The sequence below is a fragment of the Hemicordylus capensis genome, chromosome 15, assembly GCF_027244095.1.
Source record: "Hemicordylus capensis ecotype Gifberg chromosome 15, rHemCap1.1.pri, whole genome shotgun sequence".
Taxonomy (NCBI): Eukaryota; Metazoa; Chordata; class Lepidosauria; order Squamata; family Cordylidae; genus Hemicordylus; species Hemicordylus capensis.
The window spans coordinates 18,064,809-18,077,660 of NC_069671.1; the positions used below are offsets into that span (position 1 = coordinate 18,064,809).

Genomic DNA, 12,852 nt, shown 5'->3' on the forward strand with positions numbered 1-12,852 from the left:
CGAAAATGCCCAGTTTCCGCTCTCCTTGGCCGCTCCCGACGGCCGCCATCCCAGCAACAGGGACGCCTCCGTTTCCGGCAGGCTGCACAGACCATGCTCGCCTTCCGCGCTTTGGCAAGGGGGGCCTCAGCGAGAGAGAGGGCGCTCCGTTTCCAGGCGGCAGTTTGCTTCTCAGGAGGGCTCCGCCGCAGATGCGCTTAGACCTTTGGCTTCTTCCTCTTCTCCTCGTCCAGCCCGGGATCTTTGGAAGTCAAGGCACTTTGGTGTGTCTGTGAGCCCACTGCGGGCCACCGGGGCGCCCTCCCGCGGCCAGAGAGGGAAACTCCCCCGGGAATCAGGGGCGGAGGGCTCTTTTGCCGCAGCAGGTGAGCTGCGCCGAGCAACAAGTGAGGACCGAAGAAGCCCCCTCTTGCTGGCGGCGGCGGCGGCTGTGGGAAATGCCTTCCTTCCAACATCTGCGTCTGCCGCCGCCGCCTCCCCGCCCGGTTCAAGCAGCGTTCATCGCTCTCTCATTAAAGACGGGCCTTTTTATGCAGCACATCTGGGAGGGCAGCCCAACGCAGCGACAAGGCTTTTGACACCGCTTCCTACTTAACTCCGCTTTCATGTGGCTGCTCTGGAGTTTCCGAGGCTTTGGCGTCTCTCGGGGCGTCTTCGAGCACGTCAGACCCTGGCTCGATCTTCCCTCCCAGGAGGGCCCCCAGCAACGCGGCCATCCAGAGCGACAGAGGCTTCTCTCCGTGCGGGCTTTAAACACGCCAGGATGTGCGCACGCGTGTATGTCCGCGTGTGCAGGGACTTCGCTCTTCCTTGAAAACAGCCTGGTGCAGGTTCGGATCCTACTCCTGGTTCCTAGGAAGGAGGGCCCAGCGACCACCAGAGACCAGTTAAGGCTTCTGCTATTTAATTCCTAAAGTGGCGTATAAATCTAATAAATAAAACAAGCAGTCATGTTCTGTACATCTTTTCTAGAAAACTGAATTTCCTTCTGTGTGATTTACCTTTCAAGCCACCTAATGGAGCAGCGGGGAAATGACCTGACTAGCAAGCCAGAGGTTGCCGGTTGAAATCCCTGCTGGTATGTTTCCCAGACTATGGGAAACTCCTATATCGGGCAGCAGCGATAGAGGAAGGTGCTGAAAGGCATCATCTCATACTGTGCGGGAGGAGGCAATGGGAAACCCCTCCTGTATTCTACCAAAGACAACCACAGGGCTCTGTGCCGGTAGTCAACAACGACTCTGCCACACTTTACCTTTACCTTGAGATGGAGACACTTTCTCTGAGAGGGGAGTTTCACAGCTAGGTTGAAAGGACCACTCTCAGCTCTTAAATATCTAAATATTAAAACTTGGATGAGGGAAGCGTGCAGTTAAAGATAATCTGCTGGTGCAGGCCTCCTGCTAAATAGGAAGGTATGTTCGCCAGAAGCAGAATCATGTAGTCTGAAAATCAGCAGAAGGCGAATACTCCGCACCCCCTTGAATGGTATCCTGAGCATTGTGCATATGTGTATATGCCCAGTTGAGCTTAGAGAAAATATAGGACCCAAAGTCCATCTGTTTAGCTTCTATGGTAAGTCACCTCACTCACCTCCACCGCAGCCCACAGAGGTCTGTGCTGTGTGGAGGTAGTCAAGCCTCCCCCGAGCAACTGGCTGATGAGATAACTCCAGCAAGTGAGTCAAGCCACAGGACACAGGGGCACATCTCCGCAAATCCACTGGCCAGTCTGTCCAGAGTGGGCATGCCTTCTGACCCCGCCAAGGATGGAGTTCAGTCAGACTGTGCTTGAGCCGTCCACTGCGGAGAGGGGCAGTGCATTCATCACCTTCAGTTCACATCTTAATGACTTCACGTCTTAAAGATGTGAACTGAATGACTTAAGTTCACATCTGCATGCAGCATATTAGCAAACCCAAAGGATGAGAGCAATCAAAATTATTCACCGCTAAACGCCATTGCTTTGCACAGAGAACTAAGCACTACATTAACCTCTGGAATCAGTGGGATTGGGAAAGTTTAACTTTGGTTCCATGCTGAGATGGAAACTGGAAATCTGTTCACTCTCCTCTGAGTTATTGGTGAAGCTGGGAAATAATTATTCCACAAGAAGTAATGTATTTGTCTGTAGAATCACCTGAAATCCCATAGCATGCTTGCTAGGTATAACCAACCCTCCCTCCCTCCCTCCCTCCCTTCCTTCCTTCCCTCAGTTTATTTTATTTCAGAGTGTGTGTGTGTTTTCTTCAAGTGATGGAAAATAAAATATTATGAGAAAGGAAATACAAATATTAGGAGGGAGGGAGAGAAGGAGGGAGGGAGGAATCTGTCCATAATCTCTTTAGACATGTGATGAGTTCCAAAACTGTGACTCAGACATATTCCCCGGAAACTCCAGAGAAAAAGTTGACCCCATCAGCTTCTGCTGCCTTGTTTCAGGTTGTCTCATGCCAAGTTGGTATGGGTGTCTCAGAGATCTCCTCCTAGCTTTATGACCCATGCCTGTGATTCCCAAATTATTCCAGCTATCCCTCTTGAACCCAACTTCATCTTAGTCTGTAACCTGGTTAAGTGAAACCACATAGCTTTAAAATGATATGCTTTCCATTCATCTTCATGAGGCCTAAACCAGCATATGTGGAAGTTTATTGCAGCCAAGGTACATGACAGGGGGGATTTAAACCAATTTTGGCAATGTAGCATTACTTAATTTCAGTGGGACTACACTGAGTAATTTTCCTCATGCTGCCAGACACTGCTCTTTGGGATTTTCTTGTATTGCATTCTCGGATCTCGATTTCTCTCTCCTCGACCCGTTTTAAATTGGTATCAAAAGATGAAGAAAGAACACGAATCCCAGTTCTCTCCAGTTCTAGGTTCTCAGCCCCTTCACAGCTCCTAAACTCACCAGTCCTCTTGAAAGATGAACCGTCCGATTCCTAACAGAAGCCAGAGGAATTAAAACTTGAGGACTTGAAGGGTGAAAGTTTCCCAGTGTGGGAATTATAAAAGAATTCTGCAGTGTGAAGGAAAGATAACATTTTGGGGGGCGGGGGAGGAAGGAAGGAAGGAAGTTTTCCGTAAAATGTTTCTCAAGCATTTCTTGGAGTACGCCTCCAAGCAAGCATTCGGAACCCAAATGCCTGTTCTCAACAGTGCGGTGTAAGCAGAAAGGTTGTTGAACTCGAACTTGGAGAGATTCTGGATCAATCCCCAACTCAGCCGGTTACCGGCTCACCGGGTGACCTTGGAGTAACCCGGCGTGTGCTCTCTTTCTCCTGGTCAATCTTCCCTCTGCTCAGGATATTGTGGAGAGGATAACGCTGCATGGGTAGTTTATACCCCGTGAAAGAGTGGAATATCAATATAATAAATCCAATTACAGTGAAGTTTATGGGATTTGCTACTAATTCAAGCTTAGGGCTTCGGCTTCCCTCCCTAAGCAGATTCCACGGGAAATCGGCGCGCATTGCTTCTAAGCGACTTCGCTGAGTTTCCGGCTGCTTATTGATTGGATTACAGGCGGTAGCATTACGCAGACCGATCCCTGACATATGTATTCGTTTGTTTATTCGGAGCGAAGTTGCCCTGTGGTCGCTTGAGGCTTACTCCCAAGTAAAAACACATTGGACTCTGACTCTGCTTACTTACTTCTCAATACCCAGTCGACATTAGTTAGAAGTGAAATCGGACTGAAACGAAAGGATCTCACCTTTAAGGCTGGGCACCTGGAATCTGCGGGGTCTTTTTCATTCCCTTCCAAACGTCCCTCGAGATTCACCTTCTCCGTCAAGCTTTCAGCACCCGTAGACCCCAGAGATCCTGCTATAAATCCTTGTAAATGAAATAAAGGCAAGTTTCCCCTCTGTTCACTCCCTACCTCCATTTCATTTCAATTTTAGAGTGTAAGCCCCTTAGGGACAGGGACCCATTTTGTTGTACATTGTAAAGCGCCATGCCCATTGATGATGCTACAGAAATAATCATCCAACAATCCTAATAATCATTCCTGAGCACACTTGTTTGGAAGCGAGTCCATTAACACCAAAAAGACGCTGCTTCCAAACAGAGCGTTTAGGTAATTTCTTGGATTTAATGTTCGGGCTGTAGGGATTTACTTATTAATTGTTCGATTTCTATACCTCCTTTCACAAAACTCATTCCTGAGGCGGTTTACAAACGTGTTATATAAACAACAATCCTACGATCTCCATAAGGAATTGATTTACTTCTTGATTGATTGATTGATTGATTGATTGATTGATTGATTGTTCTCTGTCTATACTGCCTTTTATACATCTGATCCCAAGGCGGTTTCCAAAAGTTAATCCACAAGACTAAAACCCATATGGAAATAGCTTGGAAAGCAATTAAAAGCAACTCAAGGAGCCCTAAAACCAGGGACAGAGCCGCAACCACAAGATGCTACGCGCATCCCATGCAGGTGCTGTGGGGCTCTGATTTTGAGAGGACCAACCAGCAAACCAGTCTCCAAAGTGGAATTTTTTCCCCTGTTTAGATCAACGGGGGGGCGGGGGGGCGGGCTTTCACGGGCATGTAAATGCCCCCCTCCTCTTTAGATCAACCATTGGGGGGGGGGAATAGGTTTCCAACGGCCCGCCCGTTCCTTGAAGGAAACATTATTTACACCTGTCCTGGAACGGATGGCTGTATTTCGGTTCCAATTGGCCTAATTGTAAATCTTTTCCTTATGGCCCAAACTCCGGCACCCATCTGGGTTTAATAAATGTTCCCAACACCCCTCCTGCAAAAAAAAAAAAATCCGACGGCAGGAGCCCCAGCCTGCCGGGACGGTAATTACCGAAGGCAGCCTAATGGTCTGAGACTCGCTCGGGGTACGGAGAGGGGGGCGCCGGGGAGGGGGGCGAAGGCGGGCGGAGGGCGGGCAGGCTGCCCATTAAGCGGTTCCCTCCAAAGGGTTTCTCTCGGCCGAGAAGCGAGGCACACAAGCGCGGGCCCAAAATGGAAACCACATCCCCTCCGCGCTAGACAGGGCGAAATTAGAAGGCGTTTGACAAATTGAATTAAAGGGGACTTTAAACTCGGCGGGGTCCCCGTGTTTATTCTTTCCACCTCTGGCTTTCTGGGATAAGCTAAGTCCTATTTAAGAAAGGGGGGATAATAATAATAATTAACAATTAATAACGCCACTGCTTTGCTTTTTTCTTTGCTTTTCTTTTCTTTCTTTCTTTCTCTTTCTTTCTTTCTTTTTCTCTTTCTCTCGTCTGTCTGCCTCATTTCATCCTTCTTTATTTATCTTGACTGTCTGCCTTTTCCTTCTCTCTTTCTCTCTCCTGTCTTCCTGCGTATTCTTTCTTTCTTTCTTTCTTTCTTTCTTTTCTACGCCTGAAAACATTTTGCAAAGTTGATTAGCTTACAGGAGGGATGGAAGTCTTTAATGCTTACAGTATAACCAACTCATAACCCAGGAAACTTAGCAAAGAGGCACCTTTTAATGTGGTGATTCTCTTTATTTAGCAGGGCGAGAGGAACTGGCCCTATCCACCTCCAGCACAGTACTTCCAGTGATTGTTGCTGGTGTCTATCTGAGGTTTCTTTTTAGATGGTGAGCCCTTTGGGGACAGGGGTCCATTTTATTTATCGTATTTATTTATTTCTCTGTGTAAACCACCCTGAGCCATTTTTGCAAGGGAGGTATAGAAATCAAATAAATAAATAAATAAAGGGTGGGGGCTATTGTAAAAGTCCATCTACCGGGCGAGAAGTTCCTTCCCCCAGGAGGGAGCATTTCTTTCTCCATCGAAAGATGCACAGCATGGATGTACGGACTGCGATCTCAAATCGATTGCCTTCCAAGCATGTCCCAAGCGGTGTGTCAAACAAGTTCAAAACAACTAGCTTGACGTAACTGGATTAAGAGATCGAGATAACACTCCCATAATTGCTGCAAGATTTGAAGCTTCTGAGTTCCTTATTTCAGAATTCATTTTTATTTGCCCACTTGTCCTGCGGGAGGTGCAAATGCAAGGAGCATTTGGGGAAGGCTCCCTTCCCTGGCCTTGTTCATCCCCACAGGACTTGCTTGGGTCGCTGACCTCCGAGATTGCCCTGAGGTCTCTGGCATCCATCTCCAGTGACAATTGAAAGCAATGGAAATTGTAATGGCTTAAAATTGTGAAAAATATTGGGAGAAATATATGGGGGCAGGGGAGAATTGCAGGAATAGCTGCCTTCAGAGCTGGAAACCCTTGGATCTGAGCCACAGTTTCCGGAGGGACTGTGGTACACTATATAGTTTAGGGGCTGGGGTGCTTTTATGCTATTTTAGGGATCTTTTGATAACGCCTTGGGGGCTCACAGAGAGAGAAAGGCGCTCAAGAATGGGAAGTTCTAGAACGGGATCCCTGCGAAATGAACAAAGAGGCACCTTTCAGAGTGGTGATTCTCTTCTATTTAGCAGGGGGAGAGCAACTGGCCCTATCCAACCCCAGCACAGCATCCCTCCAGTGGCTGTTTGTCTTTGCCTTCTATTTCTTATTTAGATTGTGAACCCTTTGGGGACAGGGAACCGTCTCATTTATTTATTCTTCATTTTTCTATGTACACCGCTTTGGAAACTTTGTTGAAAAGCGGTATATAAATAGTATTCGTATTAGAAGTTTTGCGACCTCAGAACGGAACAAAGGCGGTCTTCTGGACCCAAATATGACCCCCCCTTCCCCCTTTCTCCTGTGGAGGTTCATTGTGCAGACCTGGCCGGAACTGAGCTGACGGTAGACCCAGCCAGGACCTCAAGGGAAAGAGAAGATTGCGACTGTAGCAGTCCTCTTCTACACACTGGCTCTCTTGCAGGAGTGCAGACCGCAGGAAAACCTGTGGAGCAACTCCTCACCGGCTTTGGGGAGGGGGCTGGGAGGGAGGGAAGACACTTAGGGGGAGATATGGGTTTGTAGATGAGGGGGGAGTTCAGTCAAATAAGCAGGGACTCCTGAAATGCTTGGGGTGGGGGGTCTTTCTCGCACAGCTCTGCAGGTCGTGTTGAACTCGGTGGCTTTCCGGAGTGGTGGTTTGGTTTCCCAGCGGCAAATCCTCCGGCCACTTGTTGAGGCGCTGCTTGGCTCGCTTTTCTCCCCCCAAGCCGGCTAGACTCCGTTCGGTCCAGGACCACACAGCCGAAATGATCTCCGTCCCTCAGCCTCCATCTGGGAAAATAAGACTCTAGACCAGAGAGCCCGCCGCCAGGGCCGTGCGGGGCTTTTCCGAAGCCGTTTCCGGACATTCCGAACCTGGGCAGGTTGGCTGCCGCCGACTCCCGAGTAACTGCGCCTCGGATCGCAGCCACCCGCAGCCGCCCCCGACGGAGAGCTGTGAGTCCATGAAAGACAGAAGTCACTAGAGGCTCAAACAAAGGAAGATCGAGGTTCATCTCGGTCTCAAAATCGGAGTGGGTGGGTGTCTTTTTTTTTTTTTAACTGTTGCCCTCCTCCCCCGAAAAAGACCCATCAGATTTATACAGAGTGCCTCCTTACAGAACAATAAAATGTGAACAACCCTATGGTCGTATATTTGGGGGGGTCAGATGGTTCTCCTGAACAACACAGTGGCATAGAACTCTCTTAGGATGGCATCTGTGTGAAATCCGAGTTCTCCATCTCTCTCTTGCTTTATCGGACTCTCTCCAATAACTTGAGCTTTTTATCTTCTTCTTTTTTAGTGACACCCTCCTCCTCCCCGAACCCACTCCAAAAGACCCATCATCAGATCCATGCAGAGTGCCTTATTTTGGAAATAAGTCTCACTGTGTACGATGGGATAGAACTCAGAATCTCACATAGTGAAGTATGAAATCCAAATTCTCCACACACCTCTCTCTCTCTCTCGCTTGAGCTAGTTTTCCCCTCATAATTTTAGCTTTGCTCCCGCACAAAAGGCAACCTCGGTTTTGTTTCCGGACATAGTTATCATTTATTTATTTAACCGATTTGTATACCGCCCACTGCCAAAGTCTCTAGGCGGTTTACAACAATCAAACAAGCAATGAAAACAAATAAAAAAATCACATTGAATATGCCCCGTGGGATCTTTGCTTCTGCTCCCTTCCTCCGCCCCACGATAGTCACGCAATTATGATCAACACACCACACAGATCGCTCCGCAGCGAGGATGAGCACAGCAATAATCCAGACGTCTCTCCCGTTTTGGAATACGTGGACGCACTAGTATTCCAACAAAGCAGGACACACTCACAATATCCCTTGGATCGCGTGGAAGGGATCCCTTCTTTAATACAATGCACCTTTAAAAGAAAGGATAGATTCACTCGCGTGTCTGTTGCAGGGAACTGCGGGGCTATGTACGAAGGGGGGGAAATCCTTTGAGTTTGTCACTCTGCTTAATTAAGGACAGCTCTGACGCCCGATTCTCCCTGTGTTTCTGCTAACTGTTTTATTTTCTGTAGGTCCGAGACTGTGAGACTTGAATCTAAACGTGATAGGAGCGCTTTGAAAAATACAGTTTAAGGGGCTTGGCGGGGCTGGTCCCCCCCAGGAAGAACAGACTCTTCTTCGCCTCAGTCAGGGTTTCCCCGGTTTCCAGGAGCACTGACAGGCTAAAGGGCATCGTTCCCTGGGGGGAACCCTTCACGGCAGGTATGGCTACAAACTGCACGTATTTATATTTAAGGGCCGCCGCCGAGCCCGTCCCGTCTGGATCGCTCCTGCGTGAAAGGCAAAGGCTGTGCACAGCTACAACAGGCAGAGAGAGGGAGAGAAATGGGGGACAACTGGAAGCAAGGGGAGATCAGGCCGCCGAGGGGGGAAGAGGAGCGAGAGATCCGACTGGCTCCTCGGAGCGAGTATCGAGGAAGCGGCCCGGCCATTGACAAGGGCCAGCCAGGCGTGCTGCTCGGTCAGACGCGATCGCAGGCCTGGGTTACTGCGGTATTCCTTTTGGCTCCAGCGCGCTCCTGGATCTCGTGCACGCTTCAGAAGTAGGGCTATAGGACGACCCAGCCCCCGCGCCGGACACGTCGATTTCATGGGTCTTTGGCAAATGGAAGAGCTCCCCTGAACCGTTGTTGGGCTCTGATGGCTCTCTCCCTCCCTCCCTCCCTCCCTCATTCATTTATTTATTCATTCATTCATTTTATTTCTCTCTTTCTCCCTTCCTTCCTCCCGCCTTCCTTTCTCTTTTCTTCCTTTCTTTTTCTTTCATTCTCTCTCTGCCTCCCTCCCTCCCTCCCTCCCTCCCTCTCTTTTCTTTCTTTCTTTCTTTCTTTCTTTCTTTCTTTCTTTCTTTCTTTCTTTCTTTCTTTCTTTCTCCCCCCCAATCCTCCTCTCAGCCTTTCCTTTACTTTCTGCCTCGGTAACTGACACCCAGTCGGGTAACAGATACTGTGCTCAAATTGAGAAAACGTGTCCCCGGCTACGAGATGGGCGTTAGTTCAGCCGATCTGGAAGACTCCATCCTGCGCCTGCCTGTCATCTACTGACAACAGCCCCCTTCCTCTCTCTCTCTCTCTCCCTCCCGCCCCCTCGAATCCTCCAGGGACAGAGGTCTACGCTCCTCCCACACTCTCCAGCCGCCGGCCCCCCCCCATCCACCCAGGTACAACCACCAGCCCATCGCTTAGCAGCGGCCTAACTGGCACATTTCAAAACACGAGCGAGGGGATGACAGTCGGTCTGCGCAGAGGATCAAATGCCCGCTTTGTTTGGCTCTTGAGGCAAGCTGGCCTCGCTTGAACTGCCAGGGAAATTGCCTCCCTGGTTCCCAACCTCTCCTGGCTGGCTGCAAAGTCCTGCCTATGCCTGGGGCGGGGGGGGGGGTGTCCTCGAGGACACGTGCAGACGCCTGCCTCCTGACCATGCCATCCTCGGGGGAGGGCCAGCTTCTGCGGGACTGTGGGATGGAGCTACCAGGAAGCCTGCCCGATGCGGAGAGGAGAGAAGGCTTGGCTTCTCTGGCGAGCTGAGCTGGTCGGCCTGGTTCTGCCGGGTCGACAAGAACCGGCGTGTGCAGAGACAGGCGGCGGCGGCGGCGGCCCTGGCCTTCCTCTCCACTCTCGGGCCCCTAAACAGCTTGCTGGAAAGTCCATCCTTGACATCGGCCGGAATTGGACAATCGAGTGTTTAGGGAGGTTCAGCTCGTGGAAGGCCCAGAGAAGGAGGGAGGGAAAGAATTAGGAAGGGAGGTTTGCCACAAGGAGTCTGTTATTAAGATGGGAGGGAGGGAGAGAGAAAGAGAGAGGGGGGGAGAGGGAGGGAGAGAGGGTGTTTTAAAATCCCTCATTTTTAGATGTGGAGGTTGTGAGTTCACAGCAAGGATTTAAAGGCCTGCACCTTGCATATCTCCACGGTTAAATTTCACAAAAGCAGCATTTTAAATAATTAAGAGAATTGTGGTTAAGACTATCTTTCTAATCTACTTGTAGCCAGGCCGTCCGTTTCAGCTGGCCCACCCCCACCCACCCCACCCACACACCTTACTTATTAGATGTATGCCCACCACCTTCTTCCGTTATTAAACTGAATGGGATGTCCTAAGAGTTCTCAGGGCAGACCTCTCCCATGCAGGCACTGACCAGAACTTCAGCAAGATTCCTGAATCATCCACCCACCTTCAACATACAGTCCTAGTCTATAGACCCCCATGTGGCTTCAGTGTTCTGCATGCTTGCTCAGAAGGAAGCCCCACTGGGCTCAGCAGGATTTACGCCCAGGTAGGGGTGCATAGGATTGCAGCTCAGGGTGGGAAAGCACCTTAGCCAGAAATCAAGGTGCTCCCGCTCCCTAAATGGCCTGCAGTGTGTTTGCTTTGTTTACACACACACACACTTTCCAACGATCATCCACCACAAATTCAACTGAAGACCACTGACTTTATAAACTGCTTTAAAACCATTGGAGGGGGGGCGGAGCCCATCCTCAGTTAGATTTATTACCATTGGGGTTTTCATCCATGGAAAAGTACTCTTTGGTTTCAACGCAATCAGGATTGCACACTATGGAGACGTTATCCCGCTCCCAAACACGGTAGAAAAATCTCACAGATTTCTCTAGGATCTACTAGTTAGAGAAAGCATGTTTAGGACTGGAGTATAGATTGGCTTAAATCCAGTTTACTTTCACCTAAGTAACTTATTGATCGGGTCTTTTAATTCTCCTTCAGACACACCACACAGGATGTGCACTGCACAAACGTAGCCCAAGAACGCCTGATTTACGAATTATAGTTGGGACTTCTTTTCTAACACCAAAGAACCCGATCCAGCCCAACTTCAGCACCCATATGTTTCCTTGATTTCAACAGATGCGTTAAGCGCTCAATATGCTCCCCTTGTTAAAGCCAATGGCTGTTGAAATCATTGTGATAGAATTAGGCGCTTGTGCTTTGGATTTCAATGGGACTGCTTGGAGCAATGGGTCAGCCACCTTGACAGGAACGGAGGCTTAAAATGACTTAAGGTGGGCCGGATCATTCCCTAGGGGGGCGGGAAGGAAACCCAGTTTGAACATCCTAGAAGGGAGCATGTAACCGCGTCCAAATGTAGTGCACCTACCCGGCAGAAAGCCGGTTTGGGTCAAGGAACGGTTAGGAAGCTGTCAGGTCTCAGACCTAAGGAGGTTGGTGGCAAAGAAGAAACCAGGACAGATGTTCGCCCAGGGGTTTTTGGTCGGGAAAGACCGCGTTTGAGGCAGAGGGCAGGGGAAGTGGGGAGAATCACCACGGATTGAATGCGTAGCGTGGAATGGTTTATGTGGGATTTTAAGGCGGCTGGCGCCAAAGCCGGGTCTGGGAGCTAAAAATACTGGAGACCTCTAGAAAGACCCCTTGGAAAAATCAGCGCCCCTGCACGCAAGATTTAGAAGCGTCGCTCTGATCAATAATGCAGAGTCCTTATCAAAGGGCACGGAATGGAAGTTGTAGGAAAGCTGGTGGGAAAGAAAGAAAGAAAGAAAGAAAGAAAGAAAGAAAGAAAGAAAGAAAGAAAGAAAGAAAGAAAGAAAGAAAGAAAGAAAGAAAGAAAGAAAGAAAGACGTTTTGGTAGGGAAACAGAAAACAAGCGAAGGATAAGGAGGGGGTTGCCAGGATACCAGCAGCAGATGAAACAACCAAGTAGGGTCTAACTCCCGAAATATGAGAAGATAAGAACTTAAGACGAGCGCTGTTGGAACAGATCCAGGATCCATCAAACCAAGCGTCCTGTTTCCAACACAGAAGCCAATCAAAAGCTTCCTAAAAGCCCACAAACAGGGAGGGGGCATGAAGGCAGCAGCCCGTCCGCCTCCCCTCCCCCACCCCCCGTGGGTTATTTATCCCTAGCAACTGGTTTTCAAAGATATACTGCCTATGAACGTGGAGGCTCTATCGCGGCTTACAGATCTGCCCTTCCTGCCACTGTGTGTGCGATCCTATAAAAAAACAAGCATAGTAAACGGGGGCGGGGGGGGGGACAGCCACGCGTAGCATAATTAAAAGGCTCAGGACCTATCAAATAAATAGTGCTCAAAGGGATCCCTGGAATCGAGGGATAAAACCTTCTCTGCACTTACTCTGAACAATCCCCTTTGCAATGAATGGAAGACACACGACAGATTTCATGCCCTTGCAGGACGTCCATTCATTACAGCTGGGCTTGCTCAGGAGAAGTTCCTGGAGGACTGGGCCCCATGCCTTTAGCAGTCTGAATGGAAGAAACAGCCCCTTCGAATTTCACTGGATCCTAGAGCTGCGTTGCCTCTCATTCCTTTTCATTTCAACGGAGTTTGCTGCTCAGTGGAGCAAACAAACACTTTCGGATTCATAGGGGAGGCCAGTTTTGGACTTCAACAGAATTCTTCTTCAGGATTAAATGGGGGGCTGTCAA

At 49.4% G+C, this 12,852-nt stretch overlaps 1 long non-coding RNA gene across 4 annotated transcripts in view; it reads right to left on the reverse strand.

Annotated features, from left to right (window-relative positions):
- Positions 1-12,852, reverse strand: part of LOC128337994 (uncharacterized) — a 24,516-nt gene continuing 11,664 nt past the window's right edge. The window contains exons 2-4 of one of the 4 annotated variants that reach the window (XR_008312492.1): positions 3,715-7,349; positions 1,594-1,802; positions 1-852 (exon numbers count right to left, since the gene is read on the reverse strand). This is a non-coding gene — a long non-coding RNA (uncharacterized LOC128337994). Of the gene's footprint in view, positions 929-1,593; positions 7,350-12,852 lie in introns of all 4 variants that reach the window. The other 3 variants (XR_008312491.1, XR_008312493.1, XR_008312494.1) reach the window with 3 other exon arrangements.